Below are 25,687 nucleotides of genomic sequence, written 5' to 3'. Positions count from 1 at the left end.
TGTTCCATGAGACCTTCTCATCTATTTTACTTGGGAGAAGGAGGATGCAGGTACAGAATTCAAGAAGATGGACTAGGAAGCTCTTGAACAGATTGATGTAAAATACGATCAGGGATTTGAGGTTTTGTTCTGTACAAATTTGGACCAATCTCCATGTCTGAATGAGTTGTATTACAGGCGGTTGTTGGGGTCAAAGGAGGAAAGACACTGACTGAATATTTTAATTAGAATCTGACCATAGGGGAGGTACCAGAGAACTAGAGAACTGCTAATACAATTCCACTTCACAGTAAGGGTGGGAGAGATAGACCAGGGAACTATGGACGAGCGAGTATGAGATCACTGTTCAGGAAACTACTGGATAAAATAGGTAAGGGTAAAATCGAACTCCAATCAGAGTCGCAAGGTTTGATCAGGGATAATCATCATGACTTTATCAGAAGGAAGTCACATCCATTTGATTTGATTGAATTAGTTTGAGGAGGTAGATTATTTAGTTTTGTAGGAAGGCCTTTGACAAATTTCCACCTGGGAAACTGAAAAATAAAGTAAAATCTCACAATATGATGGATAACTTGGCATTTTACAACGAAAATTGTCTTAGTAGCAGGCAACAGAGGGTGGTGGGAGAAGGCTGTTTGTGTGACTGGAAACCAGTGTCCCCTGGTGTACCACAGAGATCAGTACTGTGTCCCTAATTCTTTGTGTTATTCATAACAAAATATAGATCTGAATGTGGAGGGGGCTAGGTGGAGAGTGGGGGAGGTGTGATAAGTAAGTGTATGTTTGACATAAAGATTGGCTGAGTGGTTAGCAGTGAGGGGGAAGGCCTTAAGTTTACAGGAAGATGCAGATGAAATGGTCAGATGGGCACATCAATGGCAGATGGAATGTAACCCTGATAAATATGAGATGATGCACTTTGGGAAATGGAACCAGGCAGGGGAGAACTCAATGAATGGCAGCACACTGGGAAGCTCAGATTGTGCTTCTCCACACATCCCTGAATGTGACTGGACAGGTTAATGCTTAAAAATGTGTTGCTGGAAAAGCGCAGCAGGTCAGGCAGCATCAGAGAAACAGGAAAATCGATGTTTCGGGCAGATTCCTGAAGAAGGCTTATGCCCGAAACGTTGATTCTGCTGCTCCTTTGATGCTGCCTGAACTGCTGCGCTTTTCCAGCAACACATTTTTGAAGCTCTGATCTCCAGCATCTGCATTTCTCATTTTCTCCTGGACAGGTTAATGGGCTAGTTAAGAACTGGACCTTGGGTGTAGCGTTTCCTTTTCCGGGTGTAGATTATAAGAACAATACAGGGCTTTGGTTCGGCTAAAATGGAGTACTGTATGTAGCGCCGGGAACCACATTCCAGGAAGGATGCGATTGTACTGGAGAGGGTGCAGAGGTGATTCACCAGGATGTTCCCTGGAATGGATCATATCAGCTATGGAGAGAGGCTGGATAAGCTCGGGTTGTTTACTCTGGAGCAGCGAAAGCTGAGGAGTCAGTGATTCAGACGGATAAGTTTATAAGCGACACGGACAGGGTGGATAGGCAGCAACTGTTCCTTTTAGTCAGAGGGCCAAGTACAAAGGAGCACACTTTTACAGTGAGGGCAGCACGGTGGCACAGTGGTTAGCACTGCTGCCTCACAGCGCCAGAGACCCGGGTTCAATTCCCGCCTCAGGCGCCTGACTGTGTGGAGTTTGCACATTCTCCCCATGAAGAGTTTGAGATTCAGAGATGATTTAAACATTTTTTCACCTCGAGGTCTGGGGTTCGGGGATTACTTCCTGAGAGGGGAATGATCACCGCACAATCGTTAAAAAGTACTTGGACCAGCAATTGGAAGTGTCATAACATTCCAGGCTATGGGCCTGGTGTAGGAAAGTGGGACTAGTATAGATCGTGCTGTATTTCTGTTGGCACAGAGTCTATGCCCCTGTGAGTATATGGTGTGGAAGGTCAATTATTGAGCAGTTTAAGGCAGGAATTGATGGATTTCTGCAGAGTTATATTCATAAGGGTTATCAGAGTGAACTGTATTAGCCTGTTAAATTATGTCAATGTGAGAAATATGAGAAAACAAGTGCAGTTTCCTTACAGTTTGAAACCAGAGAATGGAGAATGGGGAACAGGGAAATGGCAGAACTATGAAGCCACTACTTCAGTTCTGACTTCACAGAACTTTCTAACAATACAAGGAAAACCGAGTCTGGTGTGGGAAAATGGTAGAGTACATGGAACAATAAACATAGTCAGTAAATGGTTTAGCAGAAATTATTGTTGTTGAAAGTAATGGTCATAGACAACACCAACATAGATTTATGAAATGGGAATTATGTTTGAGAAACAAACTGGGAGACAAATGAAAGAGAATCAATGGATATAAAACATTTTGATTTTTAGAAAAATGTTGGTAAAGCTCCAAGCCCAATTTGCAAAATCAAATCTGAGTGGATTGGGGCTAATATATGGACATGTTTCTAGAATGGGACAGCTGGCAGGAAACAGTGAATCGAAATAAACAGACTCAACAAGTAATAGCCTGACATTTTCTGAAAGGTATGATTCGGTGAGTATGACTATGTCCCAGACTCCCCATTACCTTCCCCAGATATCTCCTCTCTCATCAGCAGGACGGACACAGCAGACGTGGCGGCACAGTGGGATACAGTTGGAAGGGAATTGCTCTTGGAGTCCTCAACAGTGACTCCGTATCCCATAAAGTCTCATGGCATTTGTTTGCACATGGGAAAGGAAACCTCCTGCTGATTACCATGTACCAGCCTCTCTCAACTGATGACTCAGTAATCCTCCATGCTGACCAATACTTGGAGGAAGCACTGAGGGTAGCACGTACGCAGGATGTACTCTGGGTGGGGGATTTCAATGTTCACCACCAACAGTGTCTCAGCTACAGCATTACTGATCGAGCTGGCTGGGTCCTAAAGGATATAACTGGCTGCAGGTGGTGAAGGAACAAACAAGAGGAAAATACATACTTGACCATAGCCTTACTAATCTGCCAGTTACAGAAGTATCTGTCCATGACAGTATCGGTAAGAGTGACCACCGCATAGTCATTGTGAAGATAAAGTCACACCTGCACATTGAGAATAACCTCCATCATTTGGGTGGTACTATCACAGTGTATAAGATCAGGCTGATGCATTCGCAACAATCTTCAGTCAGAAGTGCTGAGTCGACGATCCTCCAGTTGTCCACAGCGATTCAGTTACCAGTCATCAGCCAATTCGATTCAGTCCACGCGATATCCAGAAATGATTAGAGATACTGGATACTCCATAGGGTCCATAATCTGACAACATTCTGGCAATAGTACTGAATACTTGTGCTCCATAACTTGCCACTCCCCTCGCCAAACTGTTTCAATACAGTTACAACAATGGCTTTCCCCGATTATGCAGAAAATTACCAAAGTATCTCCTGTATATAAAAAAGCAAAACAAATCCAATCCGGCCAATTACCACTTCATCAGTCCACTCTCGATCATCAGTAAAGTGATGGAAGGTCTCAGTGCTTTTAAGCAGCACCTGCTCAGCAATAACCTGCTCAATGACGATCGGTTTCGGCTCCAGCAGGGCCACTCAGCTCCTGACCTCATTACCGTGGTTCAAACATGGACAAAAGAGCTTAATTACAGTGGTGGGGTGATAGTGACAGCCCTTTAAGTCAAGGCTGCCTTCTACCAAGTGTAGTATCAAGGGGCCTTAACAAAACTGGAATCAATGGGTATCAGAGGCAAACTCCCCGCTGGTTAGAATCGTATCTGACACGTGGGAAGATGGTCATGGTTGATAAAGGTCAGTCAACTCAGCTCCAAGTCTGCAGGAGTCCCTCGAGCAGTGGCCGAAAACTTCTTCAGGGCTGCTTCATCAATGACCTTCCTTCCATTTTAAGGTCAGAAGTGGGGATGTTCGCCAATGATTGTACAATGTTCTGCAACATTTGTGGCTCGTCAGATACTGAAGCAGTTCATGTTCAATTGCGACATGATCTGGACAGAATCCAGGCTGACAATTGGCAAGTAATACTCAGGCCACACAAATGCTAGACCATGATCATCACCAATTAAATACAATGTAACCTGCCCCTTGGCATTCAATGGTGTTACTATCACTGAATCCCCAGAATCAAAGTCCTGGTGGGTAATCATTGCTCAGAAACACACTGGTCTCGCCACATTAATACAGTAACTACAAGAGCAAGTCAGGAGCTAGGAATACTGTGGCGAGTAACTCACATCCTGATTTCCAAAAGTCTGTCCATCATCTACAATGCATAAGTCAGAAGTGTGATAGAAGACTCCCAATTTGCCTTGATGAGTGCAGCCCCAACAACACTCAAGAAGCTTTATACCATCCAGGACAAAGCAACCAGTTTGATTGTCCCTATATCCACAATGCTCCACCATCAACTCTCAGCAGCAGCAGTGTTTTACTATCTATATGCTGTAGTGAAATGATTCATCAAAGATCCTCAGAGACCATCTTCCCAACACATGACCACGTCTATCTAGAAGGACAAGGGCTGCAAATGTATGGAAGTACTATCATCTTTAGGTTCCCTCCAAGCCATTCACCACCCTGACTTGGAAATACATCACCGCTCCTTCATAGCCGCTGGGTCAGATTCCCGGAATTCCCTCCCTAATGGCATTGGAGGTCAACAGCAGCAGGTGGACTGCAGCGTTCAACAAAGCAGCTCACCACCACCTTCTCAAGGGCAACTAGGGTCAGGTAATAAATGCTGGCCCAGCCAGTGACACCCAGATTCACGAAATAAATAAATAGAAATGAACAGAGGAAGGTTGCTGAGGTGTCGCAGGGATCGGTGCTTGGGGCCCAGCTGTTCACAATACCCTTTAAACATTCGGTTGCTGGAATCAGATACAATATATCCCAGCCTGCTGACAGCACTAACGGATGTGGGATTATGAGTGGTTGAGGAGGATGTAAAAAATCACTGAGAAGACTAAGACAAGGAGAGTGAATGGGTAAATACCTGACAGATGGAGAACAATGTGGATAGAGGTGACGGTGTGCCCTTTGGTGGAAACGATAAATTCGCAGCCGACCATTTGAAAAGGATTGGTTGAAACATGTTGATTTACAAAGGGACGTATGCTCCTTTTTGTTGTTTCCTTCTGCATAAACCTCTGAGGCCCCTGCAGCGCAGTGAGTCCTGTAACCAGAAGTCAATACTGGGCATGGCATTGGCACGCTGCCCAGTGTATATACAAACAGCAAGTGGGGAGCTATAACATTGAAAAGGATCTGGATCTCCTTGTACACCAGTCACTGAAAGCAATATTGCAGGAAAGAAAGCAGGAAAGAAGATAAATGGTGTGCTGACCTTCATTTCAGAGGGATGTGAGTCCAGGAGAAATGGTGTCTTACTGTAGCTGTACAGGGACTTGGTGAGACATCATCTCAAACATTGTGCAGTATTGTGGACAGTTCTCATCTCCATACCTAATAAAGGACAAACCTGACATTGACAGAGAGCAGTGAAGGATGACCAGACTGATATCTGGGATGGCGAGCTTGTTGTGGGAGCAGAGTTTGTGGTGACTGAGCCAGTATTCCATGGGGTTTGGGAAAATGAGTGGAGAAATCAGTGAAATATACAAAAGTCTGACAGGGTGAGACAGATTGGAAGCAGGGATGATAATTCCCCTGGCTGGTACAGGCAGGTCACTCTGCATTGAGATGAGAATAAATGCCTGTCCTCACTGACTGGGGAACCTGGGGAATTCGCTTGCACCTGGAAACCAAGACACTAATTATAAATAAGGATTTAGAGACAGTAAAGGGATGGTGGGAGAGCAGGAGCACGGTGTGGAAATGAAGGGCCAACCATCATTATATTGAATTGGTTAGCAAACTCGATGGACCAAACGTACTACTGCACCGCCTATTTTATAGCTTCCCAAGGTTACTCACATTAACGGATATGTATATCTTGTGGGGCAAGTGCATCGCGGAGATTTTTTTCATGAACTAGAATGGGGAGGCTCAAAGTGTTGTATGATCTACTCCTTTCCCAATGTTTCTGTGCAGTCTGTGGGAAAGCTCGGTAAATGTTGTCACAAGCTCTCAGATGTTAGGAAGGGCGAATCTGCAGGGTCGACAGGAGTGTGTTCCCATTCCCTTTACCGACACTGATGCTGAGGCCGGGTGTTCTGTCCGGTTTCATGCTTTCAGGCATCGGAGTAGTTTGATACAAATGAGCGCCTTGATTGACCGTTTCAGAGATCATTGAAATGTTTATTACATGTCAGGGTCTTTGGAGTCAGTTTTAGGCCAGCCCAGAAAATCACGGGAGATTCCCTTCCTAAAAGTACATTGGAGAAGGAAATTCTGTTTACAATCCATATTGGCTTCAAGGTCACTGTTACTGACACCAGATTTTAGATCTCGATATTTTATTAATTGCTTTTAACTTCCACCCGCTGTCAGAGTATTAGCCTGGTCTGGATTAATAATCCAGTGACATTTCCACAGCACCATATCCACATGGGGATCTATCGGAAACCAGACTGAACGGGTTACTTCTTTGCTGCTTGACACTCTGTCAAAAAATAACTCCCACCAATTTGGCTGTTATGATGGGACTGAGGGGGTGGTAATTGGTCAGTTTGTAATATTTCCCGTCTTAGTGGACAGGACACAGCTGAATAATTTTCCACATTGCCAGGGAGATGTCAGATTTGGAGCTGGAATGAAACAGCTTCCCCAGGGACACGGTTGTTGTGCAGCACAAGTCGTCAGTCCTATTGCAGGAATGGGGTCAGGGCCCATTGTCTGTGTCGTATCTACTGTGTTCAGCTGTTTCTTCATGTCACATGCAGCGAATCAAATTGGCTGAAGACTGCCATCTGTGATTTTGTGGGCATCATGATGAGGGTGAGGTGTATCATCGACTCAACACTTATGGCAGAGGATGGTGCAGATAAAACATCCTTCTCTTTTACACTGATGTGCAGGTCTGTTCTATTATTTAGGATGGGGATGTGTGTGGAGCCCTCTCCTCCAGTCATTTGTTTAATCGTCCATCACCATTTATGACTGACTGTGGCAGAACTGCTGGGCTTCGTTCAGATCTGTTGGTCAAGTCTGGTAGCTTTAATGAGTTAGCATCAGGTTAAGGTTCATGTGATTCTGACTCTGACATGTTCACCCACACTCGTCACCGAACCATAGATGGTGTTGATGGTAATGACAGACTGAGGTGTTATCCTGGCAAAAGGTAACAGGTTGTGGTTGAATGCTGTTCTGCTTCTCCTGCTGCTGTGGTCTACAGCACTACATAAATACGCAGTTTCGAGCTGCAATATCTGCAATGCAATTCTGCTGTCTGTTCCCCAATTCACACTGAGACCCATTCACCCATCAGCCCTGCACTCAGTGACCTAACCTGGTTTCTGATGTGGCAATATTTCCATTTTCAAACTCTCATTCTGCTGAGGGTCTGTCTCCCCGGGTCTTGCTTCCAATATGACACTTTCCACAAAAACATTTAACTGATCTTAATTTAAAAGTTTAATTCAAATGTTTAATTCACCTGAATCTTTTTCCTTGAGAAATGCCATCTTCTGTGTTTAAGTGAATGTGTTTCCTCCGTTTCTCTCCCTGACCATGATTAACATCTCTGTAGACAATAGACCATAGGTGCAGGAGTAGGCCATTCTGCCCTTCGAACCTGCACCACCATTCAATATGATCATGGCTGATCATCCTTAATCAGTATCCTGTTCCTGCCTTATTTCCATAACCCTTGATTCCACTATCCCTAAGAACTCTATCCAACTCTTTGTTAAATGAATCTGGAGACTGGGCCGCCACTGCCCTCTGGGGCAGAGCATTTCACACAGCCACCACTCTATGGGTGAAGAAGTTTCTCCTCATCTCTGTCCTAAATGGTCTACCCCATATTTTTAAGCTGTGTCCTGCCTCCAGAGTGTCCAATCCTTTAATAATCTTACATGTCTCAATCAGATCCCCTCTCAGTCTTCTAAACTCAAGAGTATACAAGCCCAGTCGCTCCAGTCTTTCAGCGTAAGGTAGTCCTGCATTCCAGGAATTGACCTTGTGAACCTACGCTGAACTCCCTCAATAGCCAGGATGTATTTCCTCAAATTTGGAGACCAGAACTGCACACAATACTCCAGGTGTGGTCTCACCAGGGCCCTGTACAGCTGCAGAAGAACCTCTTTGCTTTTATACTCAATAGCTCTTGTTATGAAGGCCAGCAATGTATTAGCCTTCTTCACTACCTGCTGTACCTGCATGCTTACCTTCATTGATTGGTGTACAAGAACACCCAGGTCTCTTTGTACTGCCCCTTTACCTAAGTTGATTCCATTTTGGTAGGTAATCTGCCTTCCTGTTCTTGCCACCAAAGTGGATAACCATACATTTATCCAAATTAAACTGCATCTGCCATGCATCTGCCCACTCAACTAACCTGTTCAGGTCACCCTGTAATCTCCTAACATCCTCCTCACATTTCACCCTGCCACCCAGCTTAGTATCATCAGCAAATTTGCTAATGTTATTACTAATACCATCTTCTATATTATTAATATGTATTGTAAAAAGCTGCGGTCCCAGCACTGATCCCTGCGATACCCACTGGTCACTGCCTGCCATTCCAAAATAGAGCTGTTTATCACTACTCTTTGTTTCCTGTCAGCCAACCAACGTTTAGTCCAAGTTAGTACTTTGCCCCCAATACCATGCGCCCTAATTTTGCTCACTAACCTCCGATGTGGGACTTCATCAAAAGCTTTCTGAAAGTCCAGGTATACTACATCTACTGGATCTCCCATGTCCATCTTCAGAGTTACATCCTCAAAAAAATCCAGAAGATTAGTCAAGCATGATGTCCCTTTCATAAATCCATGCTGACTCTGACCGATCCTGTTACTACTCTCCAGATGTGTCGGAATTTCATCCTTTGTAATCGACTCCAGCATCTTTCCCACCACTGATGTCAGACTGACTGGTTTATAATTTCCTGCTTTCTCTCTCCCACCTTTCTTAAAAAGTGGTCCAACATTAGTCACCCTTCAATCCGCAGGAACTGATCCCTAATCTATCGAACTCTGGAAAACAATTACCAACGCATCCACGATTTCTCGAGCCATCTCCTTCAGTACCCGGGTTCTAGACCATCAGGCCCCGGGGACTTATCAACCTTCAGACCTAACAGTCTCTCCAACACCAATTCCTGGCAAATATAAATTCCCTTCAGTTCAGGTCCTTCAGCCACTGTTACCTCAGGGAGTGTTTGTGTCTTGCCCAGTGAACACAGATCCGAAGTACCAATTCAATTCTTCTGCCATTTCTTTGTTCCCCGTAATATATTCCCCTGTTTCTGTCTTCAATGGCCACATTTTAGTCTTAACCATTTTGTTTTTTGCCTTTCACATACCAAAAAAAGCTTTTACTATCCCCCTTTATATTTTTGGCCAGTTAACTTCGAACCTCATTTTTTTTTCTCCGCATATTTCCTTCTTAGTAATCCTCTTTTGTTCTTTAAAAGCTTCCAAGTCCTCAGTTTTCCCACTTATCTTTGCTGAGTTATACTTTTTCTGCTTTAACTTTATATGTTTCTTAACTTCCCTCGTCAGCCACGGCCACCCATGACTCCTCCTAGGATCTTTCTTCCTTTTTGGAATGAACTGATCCTGCATCTTCTGCATTATACACTGAAGTATCTGCCATTGTTCCTCCACTGTCATCCCTGCTAAGGTATTGCACCATTGAACTTTGGTCGGCTACTCCCTCATAGCTCCATTATTCCCTTTATTCAACAGAAATGTTATCACTTCCGATTGTACTCTCTCCCTCTCAAATTGCAGATTGAAACTTATTGGATTATGGTCACTACTTCCCAATGGCTCCTTCACTTCGAAGTTCCTGATCAATTCTGGTTCGTTGCACAATACCAGATACAGCATTGCCATCTCCCTGGTCGGCTCCAGCACCAGCTGTTCTAAGAATCCATCTCTGAGGCACTCCACAAAGTCTCTTTCTTGGGGTCCAATGCAATCCTGATTCTCCAGGTCTACCTGCATGTTGAAATCCCCAATAACAACTGTAGTAATATCTTTGCAACAGGCCAATTTCAGCTCCTGATTTCACTTATATCCGACATCCAGACTACTGTTTGGGGGGCTGTAGATAACTCCCAAGAGGGTCTTTTTACGCTTAGAATTTCTCAGCTCTATCCACACTGACTCTACATCCCCTGACTCTAGGTTCCCCCTGCACAAGGGACTGAATATCACCTCTTACCAACAGGGCCATCCCACCCCCTCTGCCCGTCAGCCTGTCCTTACGATAGCACGTGTAGCCTTGAATATTCATTTTGCAAGCACTGTCCACTTGAAGCCACGTCTCAGTTATCACTAGAATATGGTATCTGCCAATTTTCAAAAGAGCCTCAAGCTCATCCATCTTATTTATCATACTTCGTGCATTCATATTTAAAGTATTTTTTAATTTGTTACTGCCCTCACTCTTCTCATCAACTCCTATTTCACGCAACCTTACAGTATGATCCCTTTTTGCGTTTTCTGCTTCATTGATACAGTTGTCTTTGTTGACTTCCCTTGTTCTAACTTTCCCCTTCAATTTCCTTCTTAAACATCCAGGTTGTCCCCTCCACCCTCCCCACCCCCCACTTAGTTTAAATGCAGCTGTGTTGCAGTAGCAAACCTGCCTGCCAAAATGCTGGTCTCCAACCTATTAAGGCGCAAACCGTCTCTCTTGTATAATTTATGCTTACCACAAAACATACCCCAGTGATCCAAGAATTTAAATCCTTGCTTCCTGCATCAGTTCCCCAGCCACACTTTCAAGTCCATTATCTCCCTGTTTCTGGCCTAATCAGACTGAGGAACTGGAAACAAACCGGAGATAACCACCCTGGACATTCTGCTTTTCAGACATCTTCCTAGTTCTCCGAAGTCCCGCTGTAGTATGTTCCTCCTCTTCTTCCCAACATCATTTGTGCCAACATGTACCACCACGTTTGGCTCTTCACCTTAGTCCTTGAGGATTTCCTGCACTCTGTCTGTGATGTCTTTCACCCTGGCACCAGGAAGGCAACACACTATCCTTAAGTCCCGCCTGCTGCCACAAAACCCCGTCAGTTCCTCTCACTGTGGAGTCCCCTATTACCACGGCTCTGTGCGATGTCCGACTCTACCGCTCTGTCTCCACGCCAACCTTTGATTGACAGACCTGGCCGCCTGGCGGACTGGCAGTGTCATCTGTCTCTACTGTTTCCAAAAGATTCAACTTGTTCCTGACAGGTACTTCCCCCTGAGTCTCTTGCACCTGTCTCCTCGCTGCCTTCCACATCGTCTGCTCTGTTCTGCTCTCTTCTGGTATGGTCGGTATAATAACCTCACTGAAGGTCTTGCCCAGAAAGATATCGTTCTCTCGGATGAGCCTGAGGTCCTCGAGTTCTTTCATCAGCGCTGAAACATGCTCGGTCAGTAGCTGAACGTGCACACACTTTCCACACTTAAACGAGCCATACAGACCAGAGTCGTTGACCTCCCACATCAAGCACTTAGCGCACTGAACCAGCTGGGCAGTCATGTCTTCATCCTCTTCAACTGTGGCGCAATCATTTCACTCAAACTCCTTGTCAAAGACTTCTGAGCAAAAGCCTCACTCTTCACTCCACAGGAACTTCCTTGGACCCTGTAGTGTCAGTGATGCCAGCCTTATGTAGTTTCAGAGCCATTGAATTCTCTGGATTCTCAATCATCTTCACCACGTTGTATGTTTCCTCTTTTGGTCTGAGGCCTTATCACTCATGGCTGCCTTGTCCCTCAATGTTTGGCAATTCCTGTGTGCTGTAGTCCTTTGTACAGTGCACATACAATATGTTCAAATGCTGGGTCTGATGCCAGAACTTTTCTTTCCAATAATATGATAGACACTAACTTTGGAAAGAACCCAGCAGGCCAATATCTTGAATTCCCGGAAGAAAGGGGATTAACTAAAATAAGTTGGGACATTAGAAGCAAGAATTTATAACACACATCCTGATAAGAATGAGAGACTAGAGTTGGGAATATCAGAAAAGGGGGAAAGTTGAGAGAAAGGGAAGTTATCACTTCAGATGAGGATCAAATAATGTTTTAATGCTTTATAAATGTTATACATCGTGTGCATCATTTTTCGTTAACTGTACCTCCGTTGTTCATTCAGAATGTGTTGTACACATATGAAAAATTTTATTTATCTGAACACACACTGATTAAACAGTGTATATAAAATCATTCTTCCTCCATTTCAAACTGTCCTGTTGTCGTGCTAGCAGGACATGTGAACACCAACTGACCATCAAAAGACATGACCCACTATCATAAAGAAGGACACCACGTTGACTGTGACAACACACACTTCCTAGGACAAAGCCACGCACGAAACTTCTGAGAGGCATGACATTCTAGCCAGACGTACATCAATAAACATATCAATTTATATCCTATCTACCTTCCCTTGAAAAAAACTGGAAATAACATCATGCGCCTTAAGAAACCAAGACCTATAAATAGAAAGACAGGACATACCAACAGTGCATCACCAGAGACTCTCCCTGATGATGTTACCTAGTCATGGTGACGAAACATCTGAAAACACACCTTCAAGCTCAGCGAGCTCACTTACATACTTGTAAATGGCTATCTTTCTCTTAATAGTGGAATTTGGGACTTCTCTGTCATTCATCTTTTAACAGATTACGAGGCGAGGTGAGCTTTTCTGGGTGTGTGGTTTTAATTAACAGAGGGGTTAGACATCGACATCAGAACGGTTTGAGGGCTTGTCGTATGGGATTTAAACAGATTTGGGATACAAAAGGTCCCAGCAGATTCCATCATTTGGCAGTTAGTGACCTAGATCTTCAAATAAAACAGGTGACAAAATTCATTTAATTTTGTTTCCTTGTGGTTGGTTAAATGAAAATAAATGGCTTTTAACATTACTAAAGAGGTTCTGAGATTTGAAGATGATTCACAAGTTTGCCGACAAAGTTTAGAAAGACAAAAGAAGGGCATACTTTTAGAATTAACATGTAGATTAGAATTGGGTTTCACCAGGGACAAAAGGAAAGCTGTCACCATAATGGAGTTGGTCAAGCACTTTTGGTGTATCAGAGAAGCAGGAAACAGCAGTCGAGTTGGAAAAAAAAAACTTAAATTGCAAGTGTGGCAACTTGAGTTAGAAGATAAAGAGAGAGACTGAAAGAGGTAGGTAAGTAACAGGTAGTAATAAAACCAGAATCTTTCTTGCCAATTCCTGTATTCATAGAACCTTTCACGCGGTTTATGATTAATTGTGGAGCACCCCTTTCTAAAGTAAAAGTGGAAACCAATATTTGCTGATCATAATGGATGTGTCTACCAGATTTCCATGGATAATTCCATTATGGGGTGTTAAGGCAAAAAGGGAGGTAGAGGAGTTGTTGGTACCTTTACTCACTGTGAGCTACGCAGTGTGATTCAGACCGACCAAGGGTCTCATTTTCCCGCTCAGCTGTTTAAGGACGTCATGGATAGCTTCGGCACGCAGCAGTTTAAATCAAGTGCATCGCATCCCGAATCCCAGGGGGCCTTGGAAAGTTGGCATCAGAAGCTGAAGACAATATTAACAGCGTGCTGTCAGAATTACCCAAATGATTGGAATAAAGGCGTCTCATTATATTGTTTGCCATTGGAGATGCCCCAAATAAATCTGCTCACTTTACATCCTTTGAGTTAATATTCATATATGAAGTGAGAGGTCCTTTGAAATTAATTAAATTTAAATTGACAGGACCGAAGTCGGAGATCTCACACTTGTATGATGTATCTGAGGTAAGGGAGAAATTAGATGGAGTAGGTGAGTTAGCTAAACAACACCTGAAGGGGGCACTGCATGGAATGAAGCAGATGACAGTTAAAAACGCTGAAATTTTGACGATTTCCCGTGGGATGACATATTAGTATTGCCAGCAGTGGTAGGAAATCCCTTTAAAGCCAGGTTTAGTGGCCCCTTTCAAATTAAAAAAAAATGTTGAGTCAGTTAAACTATCTGGTCAAGGTACTGGATATGACAAAAAATGCCAGAGAATGTCATGTGAATGAATAATGCTCCAGATACATTGAAGACTCCGGAACAGAGTTGTGGCCAGCTGAATAAATTGTGCAGTTTATCTGTATGATGTAGTGATCTTTAGCAAGTGATTGAAAGTTCACATGTTACAGTTGGCAGAGCATGTTGAATGATTGCAAGAAGCAAACTTGGTAATAAACTTAAAGAATACAGAATTCGCGAAGGCAGAGGTGATGTTCTTGGGACATTACATTGGACATGGAAGGTTGACCCCACGGAACACAAAGACGAAGGGCTTTGAGGAATTTCCACGACCATCCTCGAAGAAAGAGGTGCTTCGATTTTTGGAACTGAGTGGATTCTATCGGAAGTTTGTTGCAAACTTCAGGAGCGTATTGGCACCCCTGATGGATTTATTAAAGAAGAACACAGAATTGTGGTGGACAGAACAATGCCAGGAGGCATTAGAGAATTTTAAAGCCGGATTAATCATCGCACTAGTTTTAGCTGCACCAAATATTTTGAAAAATTTGAAAATTGTATTTGATGCTAGGGGTTTGGTGTCGGAGAAGTATTGATACAGCAAGATGATGTTGGAATTGAATGGCCAATTAGCTACTTGCCGGAAAAAACAATATCCACCAGAAAAAAAATACAAAATCTCCCTTATTGTAAAAGAATGATTAAGTTTCGCACGGGACTGACAATATTTTGATGTTTGGATTAGTGGTGCTGGAAGAGCACAGCAATTCCGGCAGTCCGAGGATTTTGCCTGTTCTCGGATGCTGCCTGAATTGCTGTGCTCTTCCAGCACCACTAATCCAGAATCTGGTTTCCAGCATCTGCGGTCATTGTTTTTACCTCAATATTTTGATGTTTATATGACAAACAAATTCTCAGAGATGGTTGGACAACGACAACCCTCTCGCATTTTTTTTAATATTTAAAGACAGAATATGAGACTATTTCATTGGAGTCTTATGTTACCGACTTTAACCTTACAAAACGTACATGCAGTGGGTCCTAAAATGCGATAGCAGATGTGTTATCCCAGATTTAAAGGAAAAAGTTTCGATAAGATTAGACTTATTGCAGTGTCATATATGTGTGCAGAATTAATATGTATGGTATGGCTGAGATTAATACTTTTGGAATTCATAATAATGGGATTAAGAATTAGAGGAAAAGAAATGAAACCATTTGTTCATTCTGCTGGTTCATGTTTTTTTTTTCTGAAGCGGGGAGGTCTTATGACGCCAAAGGCATGTCCGGTCACTTTCTGACAGAACGGGTTTTGCTGAATAGAAAGTACAGCCACAGATGCCAGCTAAAGGTCACTCTGTTCCACATGTCACCATTAGCTGGGGAATGGATACCTGAGTTTTGGTTTCTGTTTTGACAACAATTCAAATAAAACCAAAGAGTTTAAATAACGCTCAGGATACCAGAAGCCAAAGGAATTTGAATAATATTGTTTGGACACCTGGAAAGCAATCAAATTGTGAGAATTATTGTATCATGGGGAGTATATAATCCCAGCATTTTGAACACTAGAGGGAGAGCCACTGCCATCCAACAGCAGTGTAACTACTGTAGAGCAGGAGTGCTAACTGGCCATCTCAAACACTTTCTATCAAATATACATGTCCATTTAAAAGCTACTTGCCATATATCAAAAAAATGACCCAGGGAGATCAGCAGCTGGAAGAGTGAACACAGCGGGGAAGATGGATTCTGTGTGGTCTTGAGATTGTAATGTTTAATATGTGGGTTGTTGGAACAGCATATTTTTACAGAGTTGGAGTCAGATATTAAGTAGCTAAGAAAAGAGGGGCGTGTGTTTGAGAATAGTTGTTGTTTAGTATTCACTATTAAAGATCAGAAATTAACTTGTTATTTTTTGTTTAAGTCGTGGAATGTAGGAGATCTGTGTTGCTTATTTTTTAAAAGATTACGAGCTTTTCTGGGTGTTTGGCTTTAATTAACAGAGGCGTTCAACTCTACTTTGTAAATGTCCACCCACGCTCACCCCATTTCCCTGCAGTTGGCCCATATCCTTCCAGTCCTTTCCTACCCACATACTTATCCAATGCTTTTGAAATATTGTTAATGTACCCCCTCAGCCCCATCTGCTAGTAGCTCAACCACGTACCATCTCTGGGTAAAGAAGTGACCCCCAGGTTCCCTTTTATTCCTTCCACTTTAACCTTAAACTGATCCCATCCAGTCCTCGATTCTCTACACCTTGGAAGAAGACTGAGAGCACTGACCCTATTCATATCCCTCGTGATCTTATATAGCTCTATTAGGACACCCTCATTTTCTTACACGCTAAGGAAAATGTCCTAGCTCGTCCAACCTCTCCCTATAAGTCAGACCATCGGGTCCTGGCAACGTCTTTGTGAATTTCTTCTGCACTCTTTCTAGTTTAATAACATCCGCCTGATAACAAAGGTGACAAAACTGAACCCAATACTCCAAGTGCGGCCTTACCAAAGTCCTGTGTAACTGCAACATAAATTCCCAACTCTATACTCAATATCCTGCCTGATGAAGGCCAGTGTGCCAACAGCCTTCTTCACTGCCCTCTCTACATGCGACTCCACTCTGAGAGAACAGTGCACCTGAACACCAAGGTCTCTCTGCCCATTACACCCCTTAAGGCCCTCTCATTCACTGTGAAACTCTTACCTTGATTTGATTTTCCATAATGCAAGACCTCACACTTCTATATTCAATTCCATTTGCAATTTCTCGGCGCACTTCCCCACCTGATTACGGTCCTGCTGCAATTTATGATAAACTTCCTCACTGAACATGCTCCCACTCACTTTAATGTCATCTGCAAACTTACTAATCATATCTTGTACATTCTCAACCAAATCATAGATAACAAACAGCAATGGACCCAGACTCCAGTCTGACAAGCATCCTTCCACTAAACCCTCTGCTTCCTATCAACAAGCCAACTGTGTATCCAATTGGCCAGTTCCCCCAGCTCTCCATGTGATGAAACCTTCCTGAACAGCCTACCATGTGGAAACTTATCAAAGGTCTTACTGAAATCCATAGAGACTATGGCTGCTGCTCTGCCTTCGTCAACTTTCTTGGTCACTTCATCAAAGAACTCTAACAAATTTGGGAAGCATGATCTCTCACTCACAAGTCTATGCTGACTGCTCCGAATCAAACCCTGTGTAAGTAATGGGTGCAGTCAATGGTATGCTGTTCTTCATTGTAAGATGATTCGAGTACAAAAGTAAAGCCATCTTCCTGTTTTTGTAAAGCCTTGCTGAGAGATCATTTGTGCAGACTTGACCTCCTTTGTAAGAAATTATCTCCTTACCACAGATACGGGTGATGGTAACATGAGTATAGAGTGAAGGCGCTGAGTGTTTAATCAGTAGAGCTGTGAGAGACGACAAAATTGTGATGCTGAAATGCGAGGAGTGGCAGCGATCACTTATTTCCAAAAGAGACATTGATAGGGTGAGAAATTCCATACTTTACCTAGGATTGATTGGTTTGATTTATTGTCACGTGTACCTCAGTACAGGGAAACACTTTATTTATGAGCAGTGGAGGCAGGTCATAGTAAGGATGAACTGGCAGATCATAAGGTGGAAATAGGCTTGGACAGAATAAGGCATTCAGGTTACACTGAACAGGACGTGCACTAGACAAGATCAACATGAGTAATACCATCATTATTTGAACTTAGAGAGTCCATTAATCAGTCTAACGTGACTTTCCTAATAGTTTATATGTCTTAATTAACTCTCCCCACATTATTGTGCAGTCGGTGTGTGAACCCGTACTGAACGCCATGTTGCTCACAATCCCTAACAGCAGCCACAATACATTCCATCTGAAACAGGTAGCCATTCCCACCAGCATCCGCCCTACATAGAAGCACCAGGCTGTCTTCTCGGAGATGAAAGATGCCTTTATGAGACTTCACACAAGACATATGGCTTCCCTCCTCATCACTAGAAAACCACGTTAAGTGTGTATCATGAGCGACGGCGCCACGAGGAACAACGTGGAGCAATCTGTCTGTGCAGCCTCAGCTCCACTTGGTCATCATACTAGAGCATCATTAGGAGATAGTGAGGACTGTGGGTGCTGGAGTTCAGAGTAGACAGTGGTTTGCTGAAAAAGCACAGCAGGAGAGTCGACGTTTTGGGCATAAGCCATTCATCAGGATCAGCATCAATTATCTCATTCTGTCCCCGTGTAAGTGCATTGAGGTGGGAATGCCCTCCTGCTGTTCCTGTGTAAGTGACTCAAGGGATTGAATGGCTTCTTCATCGTGTGTTTGGACAGGGTCAAGAGGCTGATTGGGTTACCCCTGGTTCCTGTTTGACAGCTCGATGTGCTGACAAGTGTGATGATGTTGCAGCTTTAAGAGGTTATTTTGTCCTGGTTTCTTTTAAGAGAGAGAGATTGAATGATCGTTACCAAACTGGCTAGTTAAGACCACTTGAGTAAACACCCTAGGGAAGCCGAGTGTTTATTTTAATAAAGACTGAATGGGTGTGGCCAGCTCTCACAGATTAGGATCTCTGGGTTTTGCTTTCTCAGTAATAACAGAAAATATTGGGGTCTCCACAGAGTTGGAAACTTCAGTGAATGTCTCCTGGCTGCTACACTCTCTTAATGTTCTCTTGCTGCTGTTTTTAATTCCTGGATTGGAGAAATATTTGTGACATTCTGTGTCTGAATATTCCTTTTTGCCAAGGGCTCTGGTTATGCGATTTTCCTGTATTGGAACAGTTCATTAGTAATAGCTCCACGATCTATTATTCTGTTAACTTCTCCAATAGAATTACGTTATTCTAAATTTCCCTTTCCTTGGTTTTATTTTATCTTCCGTGTTTAAATAAATGGTGTTTTGCTTCACAACGCGTAGTTTGACCGTTCACATTGTATCTGGAACAGACAGTTTACATTTCATTTAAAATACACAAACATTAGAGTCTAGGTGACCGCCCTCAAATATTTTTGAGGGGCTCTGGCATGGTCCATCACACTAGACTCCTTCTCTTCCTGAGTTATAGGCGGGAGGCACTGAATGGGCTGTCCCTGTTCTTCTCCAATACTGTCAATGGTCTGAATGACTTCCACATATTCCAGTGAAACCAGAGTGAGGTGCTGAATGAACTCTTGTTTTACTGTGGCAATGTGCAGTCTCAGGCAGTGCTGGTAGATGAATGTTACAGACACTTTAACAGAACAAACCTGAGTGGTGTCTGGGTCTTGCTGCACATGGACAGAGACCAGTTCAGGAGCTGACGAGGGACAAAACGCTCTGAACATTGTGGAATCTTCAGTGACCATCCCCACATTCTGATCTTATGGTGGGGAGGGTAGTGGCGGGGAGACATTGATGAAGCAGCTGAAGATGTTTGTGAAGAGGAAGCTACCCTGAGGATCTCCCACAGAGGTGACCCAGGACTGAGATGATAAACATCTTCCTTTGTGCCATGTTTGACCCCAAACACTGGAGAGTTTACTCTGATTCCCATTAAGTCCAGTTTTGTTAAGTTCCTTGATGCTTCAGAAGTTAACCACTGCCTTGATATCAGGGCCATTCATTTTTATCTGAACCCTTGTGTCAGCCTCTTTTATTCAGATCAAGAAGCCATGATATAGGAGCAGCGAGTGCTTTCTTCAAACAGGTAGTATTGAATGTCAGGAGTTCTGTTCTCAACACTGTTCGGGGAGCTAGATGACTGAAAGTATTTCAAGACAAGGTCGATGGATATTGACCTGTCAGAGAATTGAGGGCTATGAAGAATTGGGAATGAAAGAGGATTTGAGACCAAGAGCATATCAGCCATGATCTTAGGGAAGGACAAGGCAGCTTTGGGGAGTGAACGACCTGCCCCTGTTTCTAATGTACTCACATTCTGTTATTGGAAAGTTAGTGGGTGTTATTTTCATGAATGTGCAATTACTGAATATTGCAGCCAGGGAGACCAGAGGAGTTTGTGAGTCATCTGTGGGTGAGGTAAGTTGTCTATATTCTCAGTGAATTTGGGTCTACAATATGACCAACAAATGAAGCACAAGTTGCAGAGAGGGGAAATTTTGTAAAGCGAGATGAGGGGCCTCTTTCATACCCAGCCTGGGTTTTCCAATTATATTTCCCAAATCACCTCAAAGCGTGTGGGACTGTCTTGAAGGGCTGAATGGTCTCCTCTGTTTCTGTGCATCAGGTTATAGATGTAAGTAGCCTCCAACCGCTCCTGTCTAGCAGGAATGAGGGGCTGAATGGAACACAGAAACATGGGACTGAGGAGCAGGAGTGGGGCATTAGATACTTTGAGCCTTCTCCACCAGGCAGTAAGATTGTGGCTGATCAGGTTATGGTCTCAGCCCCACTTTCCTGACTTTATCCCATTATCCGTGACTCACTTCCCTGTCAAATATTTAACTAACGCAGTTTTCAGTCCATGTGAACATCGAGGCACAATAAAAACTTCTAGTGAAGAGATTTCCCACTTGAAAGGTCCTTTAAGAATTTTTCGTCATTCTTCTTATAGAATCAGAGAGTCCTGCAGAACGGAAACAGACCCGTTTGTCCATCTGTTCACTCCGGTCAGATATCAAATCTGATTTAGTCCCATTTGCCAGCATTTGGTCAATATTCCTCCTGTGGTTGTACCCAACTTGACCACTTCCTCTGACAGCAATTTCTGTACACACAACACTCTCTGTGTGAAACATTTATCTTCAGGTCCTTTCTAAATCATTCGCCCTCTCGCCTTCAACCTATGCTCTCTTGTTCTGGACTCCCCTATACTGGGATCAGACCATGGCTATTCAGAATATCCATGCCCCTGATGATTTTATACACCTCTATAATGTCACCCCTCAGCCTCTGACACTCCAGGGGGAAACACCTCAACCTAATCAACCTCTCCCCGAAGCTCAAACCTCCAGTCCTGGGTCATCTGTCTAAATCTTTTCTGCAGACAACTGAGTTCTACACAGTATTCTTACAGTGGCCTCACCAACATCCTGGGAGAGTTGGATTTGGCTGAATTCCCTTTGCTTTAGACAGTGAGGAGATTCCAGTGAATTCTGGTTAGGGATCACCCAAAGGGTAGCACGGTAGTTAGCACTGCTGCCTCACAGCACCAGGGAATTGGGTTTGATTCCAGCCTTGGGTGACTGTCTATGTGGAGTTTGCACATTCGCCCCTTGTCTGTGTGAGCTTCTAATGGGTGATCCAGTTTCCTATCACAGCTCAAACTGTGTAGGTTCGGTGGATTGGTCATGCTAAATTATCTGTAGTGTTCAGGGATATCTAGATTTCGTACATTCGTCAGAGGTAAATATAGGGAAATGGATTGGGAAGGTGGATATGGGCTTGTTGGCCCGAAAGGCCTTTTTCCACACTGCAGGTATTACATTAAAATAAGAATGGTAACGATGACTTTAGAGGTTTGTTTTTAGCTCGCACACATTGCTGTGATGAGGAACAATGAAGGAGTGAGAGTGAAAGAGGCCGTTCCTTCTCAGGCAGATTACATTTTCTCCCTCTCTGAGCTGAATCACACAGGAATGTCATCCTCTCCCAAACTGTACCATGTGAGTTCTCCTTGTACATTGTCCAAACTATGTCCCCATCACATTCCCTGTTCCATGTCGGTGCACCATTGCTGCTGTCATACACAGAGCCATACCCTTAGCAGAAAATGGTCTCGGTCATTTTGAAATATGTTTACATGTCCCTGCGTCATTAAAAAAATAAAATGTTTAATTTATTCAGAATACCTGTGTTAAAATGAACGCATTTTTTAAACAAATACAGAAATTGCTGGAAAAGCTCGCCAGGTCTCTCAGTACCCATATGCTGTATTTGTACCAGCCTCCACCACATCCTCTGGCAGCTCATTCCATACACACACCACCCTCTGTGTGAAAAGGTGCCCTTTCGGCCTCATCAAAACCTTTCCCCTCTCACTTTCAAACAATGCCTTCTCGTATTGGACGCCCCTAACCTGGGGAAAACCCCTGACTACTCACCCTATCCATGACCATTCTGATTTTATAAACCTTTCCTGCTGCGAAATGTGACTCCAATCAACGCGAATGTCTGTACTTTCAGTCATTCTGAATTCTGAAATTCAATACTGATACCTCTTCCTTCTCCATCAAGTCACAATTCTAAATCCATTTTAATCAGTTTGTTCAGATGTATTATGAGACACTTCTGTGGGATTTGCACCTGGACCTTTGTGCCCGGAGGTAGGGGCACTAGCATCACTCGGCAATACCCATAAAGCTGTAACATTATTCTCCTGTGTGTTTGTTCATCAGCCTGTTCTAACATGCTGGGACATACCTCTGCAACAGGCAGGACTTGAATCCAGTCCTTCTAGTCCAGAGTTTGGAGCACTACCACATAAGTTCAGGAATTGGAATCAAATCCAGAGATCTGACTCAGAGGCAGGGACACTACCCAGCACACTACCATACCCAGATTTTGAGTCATATTTTAGAGCCCACTTTCAGCTCGGTGTCGATGTATTACAATCAGGTTACCATTACTGAATTACATAAAACAATTTGTATTATTAATCAAATGCAAGATATTTGTCTCAACTGTAGGATGTTGAGTGTATGTGCTGTGCCATCGAAATTAACTATGACCATCTTTAATCGCTATATTCTGTAGTCTGCAATATTAGGGAAAGAAATCCTGCAGACCCACTCTGCCCAATGAAGGGTCTCGAATAGATATTTATTACTGAACAGCAGAGACGAAGGAAGAGCTTAATGTTTGGTCCCAAAACACCGATCACTCTTAACCAACTCGAACGTGCGACTGCCTTCTTCCTAAACCAATGAAATGATACCTGGCCGGTTATTACTGTCCAGCCTCTCCTCCTCACTGACTGTGTCTTCAATCTGTCCCCCCACCCCCCCCCCCCCCCCCCCCCCCCCCATTCACACAAGTCAACACAAGCTCGGGGTCTTTGTGAAAATCAAGGCCGGAGTGTGCAGGCCTCCTGGAGAGGGGGCAATAATATCACACACTGGACTGAGGGGTGGCAGATGGAGTTTAGTTTGGATTAATGCGAAGTATTGGATTTGGTAAATCAAACAAGAGCAGGATCTATATAATTAAAAGCAGGGCCTTTGGCAGTGTTGTAGGACAGAGACCTAGGCCGTCAGGTATAATTCTTTAAAATTTGCATCTCATACAGATAGTGTGGTTAAGAAGGAGTTTAACAGACTTGTCTTCATTGGTCAGACCTTTGAGTATTGGAATTGGGACGTCATGTTGTGGTTGTACAGGATATTGATGAGACCTCTTCTGGAATACTGTGTTCAGTCTGGTCATCCTGCCCACTCATTCCATAGGCACACCACCCTCTGGGTGAAAAAGCTGCCCCTCAGGTCACTTTTAAATGTTTCCCCTCTCACCTTAAACCTATGTCCTCTAGCTTTGGTCTCCCTGTACCCTTCGAAAACACCTTGACTATTCACTTTGATATTATTGACCTTGATATAATTAAGATGGAGAGGGTTGAGAACAGATTAACCTGGATGTTTCTGGGAATGGAAAGGAGTGAGCTATAAGTAGAGGCTGGTAGGCTGGGACTTTTTTCACTGCAGAGTATGAGATTAAGGGGTAACTTTACAGAGGTTTACAGAGGTTTATAAAATCATGAGGGGTACAGATAAGCTGAAGGGCTGATGTCTTTTCCCTCAAGGTGGGAATTCAAAACTGAGGGATATTTTAAGGTGCGAGGAAAAAGATTTCCAAAAGTCATGAGAGGTAATTATTTGAAATAGAATCTGGCTTGTGTGTGGAATGAACTTCCAGAGGAAGTGGTGAAAGCAGGGACAGTTACAATGTTTAAAGGACATTTAGATCAGTACATGGATAAGACATCAGTTTGGATGGTGCTGTGAGCAGCTGCCCTCTCCCTCCCCCTCTCTGAATGAATTCCTGTTGGTTTTCACCCTCCGCCAATGCCTGTGCAGTGGCGTGTGGAGGCCAGCAGAGGGTGGCATTGCATCACTTTAAGCACCACAGAGACTGCCAGACCTGCCCCACACAGACACACACAGATACACACACGGGGATGGTTAGGGCACTACGTGAAGCTCATCTGGTAACTTAAATGAAGCATAAAGAAATGCTCAATTCACCTCGTAAACTGTTAAAATATGAGTGTCAGATCTACCAAATCCCACTGTTTAAATAAAAACATCAATTTATTTTTTAACTCTGAAAGTTAACATTTTACATTAACTGTTCACAACTCTGGGACCCCCCTTTCTCTTAACTGCTTATTTCCCGACTCCAGCTCTATAGCAATATACTGTTTCTGGGTCTGCCATCCTCTCATACCACAGATGCTTGTAAGCTCTCAGTTCAGAACAGAATTCACCCTCGCTTAAAGGTACAGTACACGCTTTCAACTTCATCACATTATTCCCTGATGAATATCGATAAGTGGAACCTATCCGGATTTCTCTTGCTCTGTGGTTTGTAAATATTTCATTTGCTCCGTCTGGTGTGTGCAGGATGTTTGTTGCTCCATTGACAGCATGTCATTATTCGACTTTGTCCATCGGAAAATATCAGAATTTCACTTGCTCACACTCGTGTATGTGGGGCAGGATTTCAGTTGTTTCATGGGGACTGTGACACTGCAACAATCTCAATGTTTGTAGATGGCACCGAACCTGGAAGAACTCTGCAGTCTATGGAGGACAGTGTGGAACTCTAACAGGACAGTCACACGTTGGTGTAGTGTTCAGGTGTATGGCAGATGGGGATTAATGCAGAGCAGTTTGAGGTGATACACTTTGGTAGGAAAGACAATGAAAGACAGCTTAAAACAGGCTGTGCCATTATAAAGGGGGTGCGGGAACAGAGAGTCCTGGGTGTATATGAGCACAGATTGTTGAAGATATCAGGACAAGTGAGGAGACCAGTAACTATCACAGATTAGTTTCAGTATCTGAGCTGTTTACAGTGGGAGGTGTAGGAGGGAGTCTCCATGCTCCCTTCCTGGGAGGTGGTCGTGACGATGTGTAGGTGGGGGACATGGTCATGGTGAGGTGTCTGGAGGGAGTCAGTCCACAGTGTTGTATCCATGCCGTGTTATTAATGTGGGGGGGGGGGGGGTGTGTGAAGTGGAGGGAGAGAGAGAGAGAGAAAGAGACAGACAGAGACAGAGAGAGACAGAGACAAAGAGAGAGAGAGAGAGAGAGAAGGTGCTGTATGCGGCAGTGAGAGTGGTGGACCATGAGCCTTGTTCGGGGGTCGGTGCTATAACAGATATACAGTGAATGTGAGGGAGCAGAGACAATACGGTGACCCTTATCCTGACAGAGCGGGGAAGGTTATTGATACTTGTCCTGTATTGCTGAACATTTCTTCAGACCACAGATACTGCACTGAGCTGGGTGGTGAGCTCAGACCATGCTCGGTGCGTCTGGTCGTGTGGCCCACTCTGGGAAGAGAATGGTCCCCCTCTGTACTAGCCCATTCACCAGGACCTCCGT

Source organism: Chiloscyllium plagiosum, unplaced genomic scaffold (genome assembly GCF_037043375.1).
Source record: "Chiloscyllium plagiosum isolate Xiang-an unplaced genomic scaffold, Cpla_swu_hap1 HiC_scaffold_51, whole genome shotgun sequence".
Taxonomy (NCBI): Eukaryota; Metazoa; Chordata; class Chondrichthyes; order Orectolobiformes; family Hemiscylliidae; genus Chiloscyllium; species Chiloscyllium plagiosum.
The sequence above is the reverse complement of the archived record's forward strand: the minus strand, read 5'-3'. Positions refer to the sequence as shown.